Here is an 18,790-nt window from a genome sequence, read left to right as displayed (position 1 = left end):
CAAAATCCACAAAAATCCACACAATCCTCCAGGTCGCCCCATTATAGCAGGGATAGACTCTCTCAATGAACCACTGTCTGAAGTGGTAGATAGCTTTCTACAGCCTTTAGTGAAAAATTTGCCAAGCTACATCCAAGACACAATAGATTTACTTATTAAATTAAAAGAGTGTCGTTGGGAGTCTACATATAGGTTTTTAGTGGCTGATGTATCATCATTATATACATCTATCTCACATGAGAAAGGTATAATTGCTATAGAGAATATGTTCAACCTATATGGAAATTTTGATTTGGTTACTAAACAGTTTTTGCTAAATGCCATAGAGTACCTGTTGACACATAATTTCTTTATTTTTCAAAGGGATTTCTATCTGCAGAGACATGGGATGGCTATGGGGGGAAAATTTGCCCCCTCCTATGCCAATCTCTTTATGGGATGGTGCGAGCTGTCCCACGTTTATGCGGATGAAAATCCCTTTAAGAAGAATATCATACGGTATTATAGGTACATTGACGATCTGATATTCATCTTGGATGGAGATGAGAGTTTGGATAAAAAAATATGTGACTATCTCAATTGTAACACAACGGGCATTTCTTTTATAGGCGAGGACAATGCACACTAGATAGACTTTCTTGATATACAGATAATGTCTGAGAATGAACATATTCACACTACCCTATACAGAAAACCGTCAGCAGGGAACACTATCCTGCAATATAATTCCTATCACACCAGACATGTTGTTAGGGGTATTCCTAAAGGGGAATACATCAGAGCCAGTAGAAATTGTACAAAGGATGAGGAATACTGTAAACAAGTTGCAATAACACTGACAGATTAAAAGATAGAGGCTATGATACGCTATTGCTGAATAAAGTGAGGGATGAGATAGAACATACACCAAGGGAAAATTTACTGAAATATAAGAAAAAACCTTGAGTAATAAGAAGGGACAATCCAAACTTAAATTCATCACTACTTACAGTGATGAATATCACAATATTTGAAATATTATAAAAGAATCTTTACCAATTTTGTATATTGATCCTATTATTAAAGAGATAGTGGAGGAAGGCTGTGATTTTGTCACTAGAAGGGCCAAAACGTTTGGTAATTTTCTGTCTCCATCAGACTTGCTCAATAAGACTAACACTACTTGGCTTAAAAAGAAAGTTGGTTTCTTTAAATATACAGGTATACCCCGCTCATACAGCGGGTTAGGGACCAGAGCCCCGCTGTAAAGTGAAAACCGCCTTAAAGTGAAACAAGGCAAGCTTTCTTTCACTTGCCAGTGTGTTTGAAAACTTGAAAACACATTTCAACGAACATATATTAGGGGTGCAATAGTGCTACGTTTAGTTTAACACTAGCACAGCACAATATTCAATTAGTATTCAATAAATACTGTACCTGTAAAATAGTGACAATTACTGTAGTACAATTTGCCAGAATATAACACTAAGACACAGATTGCACTGTAATGCTGTAAACAGAGTGAACTAAGCATAACAAAATGGTGCCAGTCACTTTTCTCGCAATCTCATGATGATTACAGCACTGTTTCAAAATCCTTGGAGGTTGAACTTCAGCTCCACAAAGCGCTGTATTAGCGAAGCACTGTAAAGTGAAGTGCTGTAAAGTGAGGTATACCTGTAGATGTCCAATCTGCAAAACTTGTTCCCATGTTATAGAAGGACGGAAGTTTTAATCTAACAGTACGCAGAAGGAACATTACATTAATTTTTAAATAACGTGTGCTACGACACATGTTGTTTATTTGTTAACATGCCAAATTTGCCTTAAGCAATATACAGGTAAAACCAAACTTTCCTTAAAAGATAGGTTTCTTCAACATCTTAGATCAATAGAAGATGTTGAATCTGATACTCCTGTTGCAAGACACTTTAAAGAATTGCACAATGCTGACATGTCTAAATTGTATTTACAGGGTATTGACCATGTTCCTATGTGGAAGAGGGGAGGAGATAGAGAAAACAAACTTAATAAAAGAGAGGTATACTGGATCTTTACCTTACAAACTAGTAACCCCCAAGGTCTAAATATGAGGAGAGATCTTGATTTGTTTATCTAACTATAGTTTCTTCTCCTCTCTTTCACATCTCTTCACATGGAACAATGTAGAAACAACCTTTGATTAATATGGTTCTATACATCACATAAAATAGAAATATTTTACACTGGATTAATTATGTATTAGTGTAGTGTACATAATATACAACCTTATAGGCAATCTGGGATACTGTGTCTTTTTGTGTCAGTCCACTTTTCCTATATATACATTTTTTTATACGAATTAATTGAGACAACAATTTAGACAACTGTGTCTTTCCATGATAGCATATGTATATATTTTTTCACATATATATATTTACAAACCGGTTTAATTTCTGTTTTAAATAGTATCAATGAGCTGGTGTAAAATCATAAACTGTTATCAACAGACTTGTGAAATTATTGTTTATACATATGTAAATAGCTAACACATAAGAACACACATTAATTGTTTAATAGAGGTGTGCACAGGTGGCTACCCATGCAGTGACCAAGTGCGCATGCACAAAATGCGTATGCAGGTGAACCTGTGTTCATTGTGATTGTATCTTATGAAGATGTGTTCTTATGAGTACCATTGTCTATGTTTTTAAATAATAATAATAATTAACTTCTTGGATTTTATCGAGAGGCTGCCTTTCAACATCATTGGGCTGTAGTGCACTGCACTGCATATTATCATAAACTGTTATCAACAGACTTGTGAAATTATTGTTTATACATATGTAAATAGCTAACACATAAGAACACACATTGTACCTTTAAAAGTAAATTGTTTAATAGAGGTGTGCACAGGTGGCTACCCATGCAGTGACCAAGTGCGCATGCACAAAATGCGTATGCAGGTGAACCTGTGTTCATTATGATTGTATCTTATGAAGATGTGTTCTTATGAGTACCATTGTCTATGTTTTTAAATAATAATAATAATTAACTTCTTGGATTTTATCGAGAGGCTGCCTTTCAACATCATTGGGCTGTAGTGCACTGCACTGCATATTATCGTGTTAATTCTTTGGTGTGCTGAACAGACGCATCGTGCAAGCTGCATACATTTCCCCAGCAACCCTAGACTCATTATGCCGTTCAGTAAGTGAAGCAACAGGCGGAGTTTTTCAGCGCATGAACAGTATTTATATAAGTGTATATATATATATATATACCTATATATATATATATATATATATATATATATATATATATATATATATATATATAGGGAGAGATTAGCAAGAGCATTACAAATTTAAAGTAACTGTTGCACTCAAACGAAACGCAATGCATAATAACTTCAGGACTTTGGCTATCTCAATCACCTTAACTTCTTCAATGGAACTCACTGAAGAAAATATATAATACATGTTTGACCTACATTGTTAAACCCGAATGTAGTTAGAAATATTTTACATTCCAATATTCTTCACAAAATTGATTAACATATATATATGATTATTTTTTTTGGAAAATATATATCTATACCTATATATCTATATGAATATATACAGATATATATAAATATTTATATATATATATATATATATTTATATTTATATATATATATTTTAGACGTGTGTTTCGTTTTGTTCTGAAATGAAATTCGGACAAATTAGCTAAATTTGGAGATTCTAATCGATTTGAAATTCCAAATTACCCTAGTAACGAAACTAAACTAATCCGAATCTGAATTAATCACAATTCAGTATAAAAATTAAATTTAGTGATATTTAGTGAGATAGAACAGTGAAATAATAACGCTTGTGTAACTTGGAACCATCTGAATCAACATAACACATACCGAACTTCCGAATTTACAAATCGAATCCGAAATTAATACATCCGAATACATCCGAATTTATTTGAATCCGAATGAATCTTAAACGAATACATTCAATATATATATATATATATATATATATATATATATATATATATATATATATATATATATATATATATATATATATCCATATGAGACTGCACTCTTTTATCTTCTTTCAGAGCTATGGTCCGTAAGTATCAGTAGAATCACGTGAGACTTAGCTCTCTCTTTTATAAATAATAATAAATAAATAATAAAGATGTTAAAAGAGAGCACACAGGGGCCGAATTATCAAGCTCCGAATGGAGCTTTATGCCCCTGTTTCTGTGTGTGCCTTCAGGCTCACCAGAAACAGCAGTTATGAAGCAGCGGTCTTAAGAACGCTACTCCATAACTGCTCCACTGCATCTGAGGCTGCGGTCTGCAATCCGCCCAATCCTATACGATCGGGCTGATTGACACCCGCCAGCTAGCGGCCGATTAGCCACGAATCTTCAAGGGTGGCATTGCACAAGTAGTTCTGGTGAACTGCTTGTGCAATGTTAAATGCCGATAGCGTATGCTGTCAGCATTCAGCAATGTCTGTCGGACATAATACGCTTCAGCGTATCATGCTGGAGAGACATTGATAAATTGGCCCCTCTCATATGATTCATAGTCTCATATGATTCTAGATAGATAGATAGATAGATAGATAGATAGATAGAGAAATAAATATTTAAAAATTAAAGGAATATTTTTTTCTAAGTGAAGAACACTGGAATGTAAAATATTTACAGCAAAAACACAGTTAAGCACAGGACTATATATTTAGATTGTTAAAAAAATGATTTTTTAACTTTTAAGGTATTTGAGTAGAAAGGGCTCCAAAGTGTGTGTGTGTATGTAACAGGGCTCAAAATTTCAAGTCCTAAGCTACTAGCCAGTCCAAAATGTTAATCGCCACTGATTCCACCCACCCACATCACACCCACTATTCCACCCCTTCTTTGCATATTTTTAGCCATTGTGAACAGCTTATTGTGCAGTATTTTTTTTTTTAAACCATAATAAATTAAATCATTTTAATACATTTATTAAGCTGACCATTTGGAACAATGTATAGACTGCATTTATCTTCCTCTCACATGGAGCAAAGTGGTGTAAACCAGGGCGGCAGTTTCAATCTAAGCTAGTTTAATGTCCAATTTTTGTTTTTGTAATTTAACATGGGTCATAACCTGGACAACTAATCATGGACTTCCACCTATACTGATCTTGTTAATACTGCAGTATTTGCTGTAAAAAAGATATGTAATCATGAGGTAGTGGCAGTGGGGGTAGAAGAAAATGTGTCTGCTAAAAATTAACTGTCTTTGGGTACAGAGCATTTTTTTAAATGAATGTTTTAAGCACATGCCCTTACTTACAAACCTGACTATGGTATCTGAAAGCAAAAAAAAAACTGTATTCGCCCTGTGTATGTGTGTGTATATATATATATATATATATATATATATATATATATATATATATATACAGTATCTCACAAAAGTGAGTACACCCCTCACATTTTTGTAAATATTTTATTATACCTTTTCACGTGACAACACTGAAGAAATGTCACTTTGCTACAATGTAAAGTAGTGAGTGTACAGCCTGTATAACACTGTAAATTTGCTGTCCCCTCAAAATAACTCAACACACAGCCATTAATGTCTACACCATTGGCAACAAAAGTGAGTACACCCCTAAGTGGAAATGTCCAAATTGGGGCCCAATTAGCCATTTTCCCTCACCGGTGTCATGTGACTCATTAGTGTTACAAAGTCTCAGGTGTAAATGGGGAGGAGGTGTGTTAAATTTGGTGTTATCGCTCTCACACTCTCTCATACTGGTCACTGGAAGTTCAACATGGCACCTCATGGCAAAGAACTCTTTGAGGATCTGAAAAAAAGAATTGTTGCTATGCATAAAGATGGCCTAGGCTATAAGAAGATTGCCAAGACCCTGAAACTGAGCTGTAGCATGGTGGGCAAGACCATACAGCGTCTTTACAGGACAGGTTCCACTCAGAACAGGCCTCGCCATGGTTGACCAAAGAAGTTGAGTGCCTGTGCTCAGAGTCATATTCAAAGGTTGTCTTTGGGAAATAGATGTACAAGTGCTGCCAGTATTGCTGCAGAGGTTGAAGGGGTGGGGGGTCAGCCTGTTAGTGCTCAGACCATATGCCACACACTGCATCAAATTGGTCTGCATGGCTGTTATCCCAGAAGGAAGCATCTTCTAAAGATGATGCACAAAAAAGCCCGCAAACAGTTTGCTGAAGACAATCAGACTAAGGAAATGGATTACTGGAAAAGTCCTGTGGTCTGATGAGACTAAGATAAACTTAATTGGTTCAGATGGTGTCAAGTATGTGTGGTGGCAACCAGGTGAGGAGTACAAAGACAAGTGTGTCTTGCCTACAGTCAAGCATGGTGGTGGGAGTTTCATGGTCTGGGCCTGCTTGGGTGCTGCCGGCACTGGGGAGCTACAGTTCATTGAGGGAACCATGAATGCTAACATGTACTGTGACATACTGAAGCAGAGCATGACCCCCTCCCTTCGGAGACTGGGCCGCAGGGTAGTATTCCAACATGATAACAACTCTAAACAAACCTCCAAGATGACCACTGCCTTGCTAAAGAAGCTGAGGGTAAAGGTGATGGACTGGCCGAGCATGTCTCCGGACCTCAAACCTATTTAACATCTGTGGGGCATCCTCAAACGGAAGGTGGGGGAGCACAAGTTCTCTAACATCCACCAGATCCATAATGTCATCATGGAGGAGTGGAAGAGGACTCCAGTGGCAACCTGTGAAGTTCTGGTGAACTCCATGCTCAAGAGGGTTACGGCAGTGCTGGAAAATAATGGTGGCAACACAAAATATTGTCACTTTGAGCCCAATTTGGACATTTCCACTTAGGGGTGTACTCACTTTTGTTGCCAACGGTTTAGACATTAATGGCTGTGTCTTAAGTTATTTTGAGGGGGCAGCAAATTTACACTGTTATACAGGCTATACACTCACTATTTTACATTGCAGCAAAGTGTCATTTCTTCAGTGTTGTCACATGAAAAGATATAATAAAATATTTACAAAAATGTGAGGTGTGTACTAACTTTTGTGAGATACTATATATATATATCTATGCATATATATATAGATATATATATATAGATATATATATAGATATAAATATACATATATATATATGTTACAGAGCACAAGAACAATATAAAAATGTTGAATAAGATGTCAAATGTTAACTGCAGCTAGGTAAATACAGGAAAAGATTCCAGAGGTACCAATGCACCCATAGTAAGGGAGTCTTCCAAACGTAGAAAGTCAAAACACTTAGTTAGTGTAGTGTGCTAATGTCCAAAATAGAGTCACTTAACAAAGAAACTCCTAAAACCGGAAGATATCCGAAGACAGACAGTTCTAGTCGCCTTATCTATCCTGGTAATGGACTCAGTCCTGGAAGTGAACCAATGTAAACCAATGTGTAGTATAACCATTAAAGTATACTTAGCTTAGCTCTGCTTGAACAAAGTGATGTTAGATCCTCATAGACATAAAAGTCTAATCTTGTACCTCAATACCGGACGGTCTGTGTAAGCAGCTGTTGTAGTTAACATCCACCGGCGTGTCCCGATAGGCAGAAACCTCCCAGTCCCGTCGGTAGGAAATGGCCACAGCACGCTGGTTCAGCTGTTGTCTCGTGGTAACAGGAACATTCTGAAGTCAGAGCGATGGTGCTAATCGTAAGCGCTCGATGATGAGGTCACTGAGGAAGCCAGTAAGCACCTGTGGGAAGCGAACAAAGGGCAAAGTCCCCAGTCAGCCTGAAGCGGTATCCCATCCGCTGTATGCAAAGCACTGTATCCCAAGGAGAGGAGTCGGAGACCGTAGCTTGAAGGCTTGGTAACGATTTATTTCAGCAAAGTTGCCAGGTACAAGGTGAGTAAACCAAAGTCTATTGCCATTTGTGAATGTATATTTGTTCATATGATGATACCAAAGAATTCTACTTTTAATATAATCTCTCATTGCAATTATTAAGCTAGACATGAAAAATTTACTCTTAACATAGTCAAGTATAGTTAATGCACTTTTTTTAATGTTCACAACACTTAAATGTAACACCAAATTTGATTGGCAGTTTGTATTAAAGGGACAGTCTACACCAGAATTTTTATTGTTTAAAAAGATAGATAATCCCTTTATTACCAATTCCCCAGTTTTGTATAACACAGTTATATAAATACACTTTTTACCTCTGTGATTACCTTGTATCTAAGCCTCTGCAAACTGCCCCCTTATTTCAGTTCTTTTGACAGACATCCATTTTAGCCAATCAGAGCTGGCTCTCTGGAACTCCACATGCATGAGCACAGTGTTATCTATATGACACACATGAACTAACACCCTCTAGTGGTGAAAAAACTGTCAAAATGCCCTGAGAGAAGAGGAGGCCTTCAAGGTTTTAGAAATTAGCATATGAACCTCCTAGGTTTAGCTTTCAACTAAGAATACCAAGAGAACAAAGCAAAATTGGTGATAAACATAAATTGTAAAATTATTTAAAATTACATTCTCTATTGGAATCATGAAAGTTTATTTTGGACTAGACTGTCCCTTTAAGTTTTCGATTAAAGGAACATTTCAGACAACCAATTTGTATCATGCATAAAATTAAAGAACTATTTTTTAACATGTTAATTATAAAAAGTCAAAGCTTTTTTTATTGTAATAGAAAACTGATGTTCATGTCAGCCCTACTAATGCACCATGAAGTACTCCACAAACATAAGAAAATAAACATTTATTTCTAAGTTTAAGAACATCCTTTATTTAAAAAAATAAATTAAAAAGAAATAAAAGCTTTAATATATATGCCCTATTTTAGATGATAGATAATTTTCTTTTACCTAACTTCCGGTAAATTTATTCAGTATTTTTTGGAAGGGGTATTCACTTTTTGCATTTGTTTTACTACATCGCATTGTTCAAGTCATGCAACTTTTATGTACTGCACTTTGTTTGCTACGTGGCATTCTGTGCTTCACCAATGTATTGTTTCTTGTTTGCAAACTTTGGGTGTGCAATTCTGTTTGGATCTTGTTATTGACCTTGACTTTGAACATTGACCTTGATTCTTTATACTGGATGCTTGTTGTTTAAGTCCTGTTGATGATTTGGGTTATGTACTGTTCCTGGCTTGAACCATCTCTTTGTACTGTGCTTTCTGGATTGATAACTGATTATTGCCTTTTACTTGTTCTTGTCTCTTGTTTCTTTCTTGGGATTTACTTGCCAGTTCTGTTACTGACTTCACCTATGAGACTCTCCTGAATCTTTTTCTGTCTTCTTCAAGTTCAGCAGGCACCTCATACTAAATTATCCCAGTATTTAATATCTGTCAATGCCTGAACATTATCCAGTCAATCTGCCATACTCCCTACTTCAGCCATTGGGGCGTATCAGGCATAACATAACCTTCATAATGGTGCAACAGTATACAAAGGCCAATATAGACCCTATGAAAAGCATGTGTTAGGGGCACATGCAGCATAATTTTAAGCATTGGACCCCATTAATGGATCCCATCACTGTCATGCTGTCCTCTCTGAGTGTTTGTTCTCCCACTGGTCCAGTTTCTATAGAAGACACCTTCTCTACCTCAGTTACTTCTGCCATAAAAGCTGGGGCATTTATGATATACCTCTCTAACAGGAGTTCAACAGTTAATGGGATTCACAAGTTTACCCTTAACTTTTCCAAAATTAGTTTACCATTTGTACTATTTTTGCTAATTACACTATTAAAGGACCAGTAAATACCGTAGATTTACATAATCAACATATGCTTGATAACAAGACAATGCAATAGTATTTTGTCTGAACTACAAATGAGAAATAGATTTTTTTCTGACAAATTTCAAAGTTATGTCTATTTCCACTCCCCTTGCATTATGTGACATCCGTCGGCCAATCACAAATGCATATATGTATATTCTGTGAATTCTTGCACATGCTCAGTAGGAGCTGGTGATTCAAAAACTGTAAATATTAAAAGACAGTGCACATTTTATTAATGGAAGTAAATTGGAAAGTTTTTTAAAATTGCATGCTCTATGTGAGTCATGAGAGTTTGATTTTAATGTGACACTCTATACCTTGTCATCTGCAAGCTTTCTATGTACTATTCTGTTTGTATCTCATTTCTAACCTTTGCTTTGAACTTTGACTTGATTATTTTTGCTGTGTTGCCTGCTGTTTAAATTGTTGTTGTTGATGTTGACTATCTTCTATTCCTGATTAGTCTTGTCCAGAAGTAGCTCTAGAGGGGGAGAAAGCACCCTCAATCTTCAATTTTGCACCCACATTGGACTGAGAAGGAGGGTAAAAAGGTAAAACATACTACTCTCTGCTCTGTCCTTTTAGGCAGGCCACATTCCACAACTGCCTAAACACCCCTTAGACCACCTGTTTCTCAGAACACTGGTGACTCTGCTTCCCCTGCCAATTACTTTGCCCATGGATCATCCATAACTATGCCTCCACCCACACTCTCCCTACCAATAATACGCCTTCAACTCCCCCCCCCCCCCCATAATAAGGACCCACCATTAGTTTTGCCCCTTTTGTATTGTGCTTTCTGGATTTATACCTGTTAATAATATTTCACCTGTCCTTAACCTCATCTCTTGTTTCTTTCTTGAGATCTACTTGCCCATCTGTTTTCGACCTTTGGTCTGTTCCTGATTTATAGAGTCTTTTGAGTACTTATTTTGTTGAAAGCATAATTTCACTTCACCATGTTTTTCATACTAATCTTATTGACAAAATCCAAAGCTCTTACCTCAGCTTCTTGTTCCTTCTCCTACTTGACATAACCTTTGTTAAAGTGTGACAACAAGAAAATCACAAAACATGCACATTTCCTAAATGGAATTATATATATTTTTTTTTTTTTTAAAAAAAAAAGCTTTTTCACTAGATGCAAAGCAAAGTTTCCTACATTAAATTAATTTAAAAAATGGTCAGGAATAATGTGATACTGTTACAAAATATATAGAGGCAGCTCCTTTTCAGCAGTTGTATCACACTCAAATCACTATTAACAGCACTCAATTTGCATATCAAGATCCACAAATATAAAGAGGAACTTAATGGAAAATTTAAGGTATTTGGGTTTCTCTTGGCGCTAGGATGGCCCTTAAGGAGGTGATTTGCTATGAGGAAGTTGTGTACAGGGACCTATTAAGTGTTGGGCATTGTAGTGGAAAGTGGTTCCGGATGTGTTTTTGGGAATGGCAGTGGGGGGTGAATTAGAAAGTTCAAAAGAATATTGGGAGATTGTTTAGGGTTGATTACATAGTAGGAGGCCACCAGATGTTTTGGGCTTGAGCAGGTGGCCTAGATATTGGAGATCATTGAGGTAGGGAAGGACATGAGTATAGATAATTATTTTAAGGCAGTCATATTGAAGGGTTGAGGTTACAAGTGGGTTCACAGCAGTTTGTTTGGGTATGATAATGTTTAAAGTTTATTACTTTGAGTTTATTACCTAGCTGGGGGCTAACTCAGTAAGTAATATATTTTAAGCTTAGTGTCATTCTTGTGGTTTGTGCACAGCAGGTCACAACATTCATGCATTCCATGTCTCTTAAAGAGGGTTTTTAGAAAGTTAAAATGGTATTGAAACTGTACCCTTTCAATTAAAAATTAAAATATGTTAATACAGGGGGCGGAGCCAACTGCTACTGAGAAAAGACATGTTTTAGGAGAGCTCCTGAAACCTAGTCCCAAAAGCCTTTCTATATGCCATTTTAAAAAATCCTTTCTATCTTATTTATTAAGCCTGTGAGATGGAGGTGACCTACATATGCCTCGCTTCCATTTTGAGGGACCTTTTGGACAAAGCTGATGCTCATTTTCACAGTTTAAGATCTGACATTGTGCGGCTACATGACCAAGATGGCGCTACTCATTTTTACAGATGCAACACCCACGTGGATAGCCGAACAGATAACATGCTACCTATTCAATACCCCTTTGAATCACTGCAGGCTACGTTGCCCAGAAGAGACATATCTACAGTATTGCCTGGTACTACTACCAATGATCTGGCACCAGCAAGCTCAGCTGCATCAGTCTACATAGTGACCGCTATGCCGAGACTAGAGGGATTCCCCAAAAACACAGATATGCAGCGCTCGCTAGGTCTGTCACTGAACCCTGGGTCGCACCTTCCATCTGATGAAAAGCGGTATCCACCGCTAGCCTTGTCGGCGGAGGGGGAATCAGTGGCCGAATCTGACTTACCAGCCCAGTGTGGATTGGAGCTGCTTTCAGCCGCTGTGGCGGAGGATACGTCTACCTACTTTTGGAAGTCCGGAGGTCTGTTGGCCACGCAGCACAGAGTTATGCACCAGCCATGGTTTGGAGCGGCCCTTTCTTATAGTGCCTGTCAGAGCAGATGCATGCTCCCTGATTGTTACTATTGGTCTCAGTTTGGTTTTCGAGCCTACGATCTCCTGAACTGCTGTTCTGATGCCCAGACTGGATACAGATATGGTATAGGGTAAACACTGGCTATCGCGGCCCCTATCTAGACACCCTCATCACTGTTGTCTGCTCTTGAAATTGCCTTTACTCAGCTATGTTATATTTTTGCATCAGTGGCCTTTTATTTCCTAAACTTCTAGCATAGAAACTGTTTGTATCACAATACTCCTTTTCTTAAAAGCAGTCCTAAGACTGAGACTTTACTCTGATCACAACATCGCAAAGGATCCCTAGAGACACTCTCTTAACCAAATCTCACTTATTATTATACAGTATTCGTTTTAATACAGCGTACTCAACGCTTGGTTACTCAGACCTCCCAATGTCTTATAGGACTGATTTTTCTCCTATACAATGTTTTGTATATGTTTGCAATGTGTTAGAGGTGCAGTGTTGTTATATTATATTGTACTGCCGTTTTTAAGGTCACGAAGTTAAAGCTGATTATATATTTTGGAAGTACCTCATATGTTATTGTTAGAGCCCAGTATCATTGTTTGTTTTTTCTGGGTAATATTCAGATAGCGTTTACTGATATCTGTCCTACAAGTTTTGCAGCTCACATTTAGGATTTATATATTTTCTCATTTATTTTTAGATAATAATAGCATCCATTTAAGCCTATTAACATGTCCTGTATTGAATCTCTCTGCCTTATAACTTATGCAGCTAACGCTTATGATTTATCTATTTGCTCATTTATTTTATACAGTCCTTTTGAATATAGACTCCATTATGACTTATGACTTCTACAGTTTTGTGGCGTATATCATATACCAGGCTATTTTGATCCTCATATATGTACTTTTGTACTGGTGTATGTGTACGGCACAGAATCCTCTCTATTTTTAGATGTAGCAACAGTTTGTCTCCCGAACTCCTTTAATAATGGAGCAATTTGAAATGCATATATAACTCGACCAATAAGGACTTGGACCCTTATGTTTAGCCCCATCGTGCTCCTTCAGAAGCTAATATCCTAGGCTTGCTCTTAAAATCTTATATGTCTTAGCTGGAATCATTTTAGTTCTAATACTATAGGATCAGCACTATAACAATTACATTTGAACTTATTTGTACGCAAGCATATACAGTGTCTATTTGTTGTTATATTCCCAATACATGGTCTGTTGGATACTGTTGGGCCGTGTTAACTGGGAAGACGCGGCCCGGCGTGTCGGATGGATTGTGGATCTTAGTTGAGATGTATATACAGAAGCTACAGCGTACGCCGTGTTAGAGACATACAGAGATGTGGGCGTCCTCTTTATCTCTAATTATTCATGTAGCTAGTTATCTTCCCCTGTCTATATCTTACTCGGGAAACTATCCTTACTACTGCATGCCCTAGCTTAAATTTGGTTATATTAGACATAGAGGAAAGGTCTATATTGCAGTTTATCTTAAAGCTCTGAGGTTTTACTCCACTCACTAAATTGTCATATTAACTGGCACCGCCCCCCCCTCCCTTTTACTCTATTAAAAGTGGCTCTGGCCCACTGACTCCCCCCTCCCTCAAGCCAGACTACTACCCATGTATACTTATAAGTACCCTATTTGTATGATTGCATTCATAAGGTTTTTTTAATTTGGAGATGTCTAACTTTCCATAATCTCAATATATCCTACGCAGTATCTACCTTGTCATTAGGATCCCTGAACATGTGTACTTACTTTTTATCTTGCTTTGTTACATATGGTGGTGGCTGGTTTATGCAGGAAAATCTAAAAGAGGTCATTCCTACCCCTGCACAGGTTAATCTGATAATTTTCACTACCTTTTTGCTATTATTTAACATGAATACTTGATTTGTATCACTCTCATTCCATGTACTGAGTATTATTACTGCTTTGTATTTTGTATTTACCCTGTGTGGGTGAAATATTGTTTGTTACGTATGACTTCAACCTCAATAAAAAAACATTTTTCAAAAAAAAAAAATAAAAAAAAAAAATATGTTAATACAAAATAACTAAGGGGCTAAAGTTGTAATTATATTATTAAAATGCATGCAAGGTTAAAAAGAGGTATTTGTTTTTTAATGACCTTTTTCAATTATTTTATAAGAAAATCCATTTCTATCTTTTTTATATAATTTCCAGATTTGCATAATAATTTGTTATACATTAATACCTTCTTTGTCATCAGCATATCTAAAGGTGTAGAATTAACATAATTTTAAACAACTAATTTTCTTTAAAAAAATTGATTTATTTCAGAAAGATTATTCCAACTCCACTTAATTCATAACCATTGATTACATTTTTCTAAATATTAATCACTGGTGTTAGCAGTACAGTTTAATTTATGTAGTTCTTTTCAAAATTGAGCATTACACAGCTACTTTTTAAAACCTATCAAAGTACAAGTACATAATTTATAATTACTGTTTCGTGATTCATTACCAATTATGAAATTTTAAATACCTATATTTGGCAAGGATTTTAGTTCTTTTTAAACTTTCAAAAATGATATTACAGTATATCTTTTAGAAACACTTAAGAATACGTATTTGAAACTTATGCTAAAATATCTGTATGTCTCTATCTATCTATCTATCTATCTATACGTATCTGGGCCTCGATCCAATATGCAGCCTCGCCCGCAAAAAACGGCGACGCCAAATTTTGCACTGGGTTTGGTATCACATATACGGCGTAACCTAGAAGTTACGCTCGTATATTTCTGCCTTCGGCCGTAGTTTTTTGGCCCATAGACAGGTATACCAAACCAGCGCAGTTTGGTATCCAATATACAGCGTAAGGACTTACGTGGCGAAAATGGAGAAATCTTACTCCATTTTCACCTCGCCACAAATTGCAGGTGTAGTAAGCCTTACGCTGTGTATTGGAGCCCCGTAACTCCCTAAACTACCTGCAAAATAAAACCTAACACCTAACGCATGCACAATGTCTATCTACCTGTCAACCGCGATCCCTCGCCGCAATCCCTAATAAAGTGTTTACCCCTAAACCGCCGCTCCCGGACCATGCCGCCACCTACATTAACTGTCCCCTATAGTGAGCCCCTTACACCGCCGCCACCTACATTAACTACTCCCTAATGTGAGCCCCTTACACCGCTGCCACCTACATTAACTACCCCTAATGTGAGCTCCTACACCGCCGCCACCTATATTAAAATTATTAACCCCTAATCTAATCCCCCTATACTGCAGCCACCTATATTAAATTATTAACCCCTAATCTAATCCCCCTATACCGCCGCCACCTATATTAAATTATTAACCCCTAATCTAATCCCCCTATACCGCCGCCACCTATATTAAATTAATTAACCCCTAAAATATCCCTAACCGCTAAACCTAAGTCTAACCCTACAAATAGCCCTGAAAAGGGCTTTTTGCGGGGCTTTGCCCCAAACTAACCAGCTCTTTTACCAGCCCATCAAAGGGCTTTTTGCGGGGCATTGTCACAAAGTAATCAGCTCTTTTGCCTCTAATCTAAATCCCCCTACACCGCCGCCACCTATAATAAATGTATTACCCCCTAATCTAATCCCCCTACACCGCCGCCACCTATATTAACTATATTAACCCTAATTATATTAGGTTTAATATAGTTAATATAGTTATTATATTATATATATTAACTATATTAACCCTAATTATATTAGGGTTAATATAGTTAATATAGTTATTATATTATATATATATTAACTATAATAACCCTATCTAACTCTAATTAATATTAATATTATTTATATAAATATTCCTATTTAAATCTAAATACTTACCTATAAAATAAACCCTAAGATAGCTACAATGTAATTAATAATTACATTGTAGCTATTTTAGGGTTTATATTTATTTTACAAGTAACTTGGTATTTATTTTAACTAGGTACAATAGCTATTAAATAGTTAAAAACTATTTAATAGCTACCTTGTTAAAATAATTACCAATTTACCCGTAAAATAAATCCTAACCTAAGTTACAAATACACCTACACTATCAATTAATTAACACTAAATTACAAAAAATAAAAAAAGATTACAAGAATTTTAAGCTAATTACACCTATTCTAAGCCCCCTAATAAAATAACAAAGCCCCCCAAAATAAAAAAATTTCCTACCCTAATCTAAATTACAAAAGTTAACAGCTCTATTACCAGCCCTTAAAAGGGCTTTTTGCGGGGCATGCCCCAAAGTAATCAGCTCTTTTGCCTGTAAAAAAAACACAATACCACCGCTTGCTGCTTGGATGAAGACATCGCCCGTATGGAAGACTTCTTCTTTGCTGCTTGGGTGAAGACATCGCCCGGATTGGATGAAGAGTTCGGCCCGGCTGGGTGAAGACGACTCAATGTTGGGGTGGCATTGTGTTTTTTTTTACAGGCAAAAGAGCTGATTACTTTGGGGCATGCCCCGCAAAAAGCCCTTTTAAGGGCTGGTAATAGAGCTGTTAACTTTTGTAATTTAGATTAGGGTAGGGAATTTTTTTTATTTTGGGGGGCTTTGTTATTTTATAGAATAGGTGTAATTAGCTTAAAATTCTTGTAATCTTAGTGGTTTTTTTTTTGTAATTTAGTTTAGTCTATTTAATTGTAATTTAGTTTAGATATTTGTAGTTTATTTAATTTATTGATAGTGTAGGTGTATTTGTAACTTAGGTTAGGATTGGTAATTGGTAATTATTTTAACAAGGTAAATTGGTAATTATTTTAACAAGGTAGCTATTAAATAGTTATTAACTATTTAATAGCTATTGTACCTAGTTAAAATAAATACCAAGTTACCTGTAAACTAAATATAAACCCTAAAATAGCTACAATGTAATTATTATTTACATTGTAGCTATCTTAGGGTTTATTTTATAGGTAAGTATTTAGATTTAAATAGGAATATTTTAATTAATAATATTAATATTAATTAGATTTATTTTAATAAGAATTTAGTTAGGGGTGTTAGAGTTAGATAGGGTTATTATACTTAATATATATATAATATAATATTTTACGACTAGATTTAGAGTTCTGCGGCCAAAGGGGTGCGTTAGCTACGCGTGTTTTTTTCCCCCCGCACCTTTTAAATAACGCTGGTATTGAGAGTTCTCTGAAGGGCTGCGTTAGGCTCCAAAAAGGGAGCGTACATGCATATTTACTGCCACTTCAACTCTCAATACCAGCGTTGCTTACGGACGCGACCAGCTTCAAAAATGTGCTCATGCACGATTCACCCATAGGAAACAATGGGGCGGTTTGAGCTGAAAAAAAACCTAACACCTGCAAAAAAGCAGCGTTCAGCTCCTAACGCAGCCCCATTGTTTCCTATGGGGAAACACTTCCTAAGTCTACACCTAACACCCTAACATGAACCCCGAGTCTAAACACCCCTAACCTTACACTTATTAACCCCTAATCTGCCGCCCCTGCTATCGCTGACCCCTGCATTATACTTGTAACCCCTAATCTGCCGCAACCTACATTATACCCACCACTTCGCCGACCCCTATATTATATTTATTAACCCCTAATCTGCCCCCCCCAACGTCACGCCGCTACCTTGCCTACACTTATTAACCCCTAATCTGCCGACCGGGCCTCACCGCTACTATAATAAATGTATTAACCCCTAAAGCTAAGTCTTACCCTAACCCTAACACCCCCCTAAGTTAAATATAATTTAAATCTAACGAAAAAAAATAAATCTTATTAAATAAATTAATCCTATTTAAAACTAAATAATTACCTGTAAAATAAACCCTAATATAGCTACAGTATAACGAATAATTATATTGTAGCTATTTTAGGATTTATATTTATTTTACAGGCAACTTTGTATTTATTTTAACCAGGTACAATAGCTATTAAATAGTTAATAACTATTTAATAGCTAACTAGCTAAAATAATTACAGAATTACCTGTAAAATAAAATCCTAACCTAAGTTACAATTAAACCTAACAATACACTATCAATAAATTAATTAAATAAACTACCTACAATTATCTACAATTAAATCAACTAAATTAAATTACAAAAAAACAAACACTAAATTACAAAAAACAAACACTAAATTACAAAAAATAAAAAAAGAATACAAGAATTTTAAACTAATTACACCTACTCTAAGCCCCCTACTAAGCCCCCTAAAAAATAACAAAGCCCCCCAAAATAAAAAAAATGCCCTACCCTATTCTAAAATAAAAAGTTTACAGCACTTTTACCTTACCAGCCCTTAAAAGGACCTTTTGCGGGGCATGCCCCAAAGAAATTAGCTCTTTTGCATTTAAAAAAACATACAATACACCCCCAACATTACAACCCTCCACC

The sequence above is a fragment of the Bombina bombina genome, chromosome 3 (genome assembly GCF_027579735.1).
Source record: "Bombina bombina isolate aBomBom1 chromosome 3, aBomBom1.pri, whole genome shotgun sequence".
Taxonomy (NCBI): domain Eukaryota; kingdom Metazoa; phylum Chordata; class Amphibia; order Anura; family Bombinatoridae; genus Bombina; species Bombina bombina.
Note: the sequence above shows the minus strand (reverse complement) of the source record.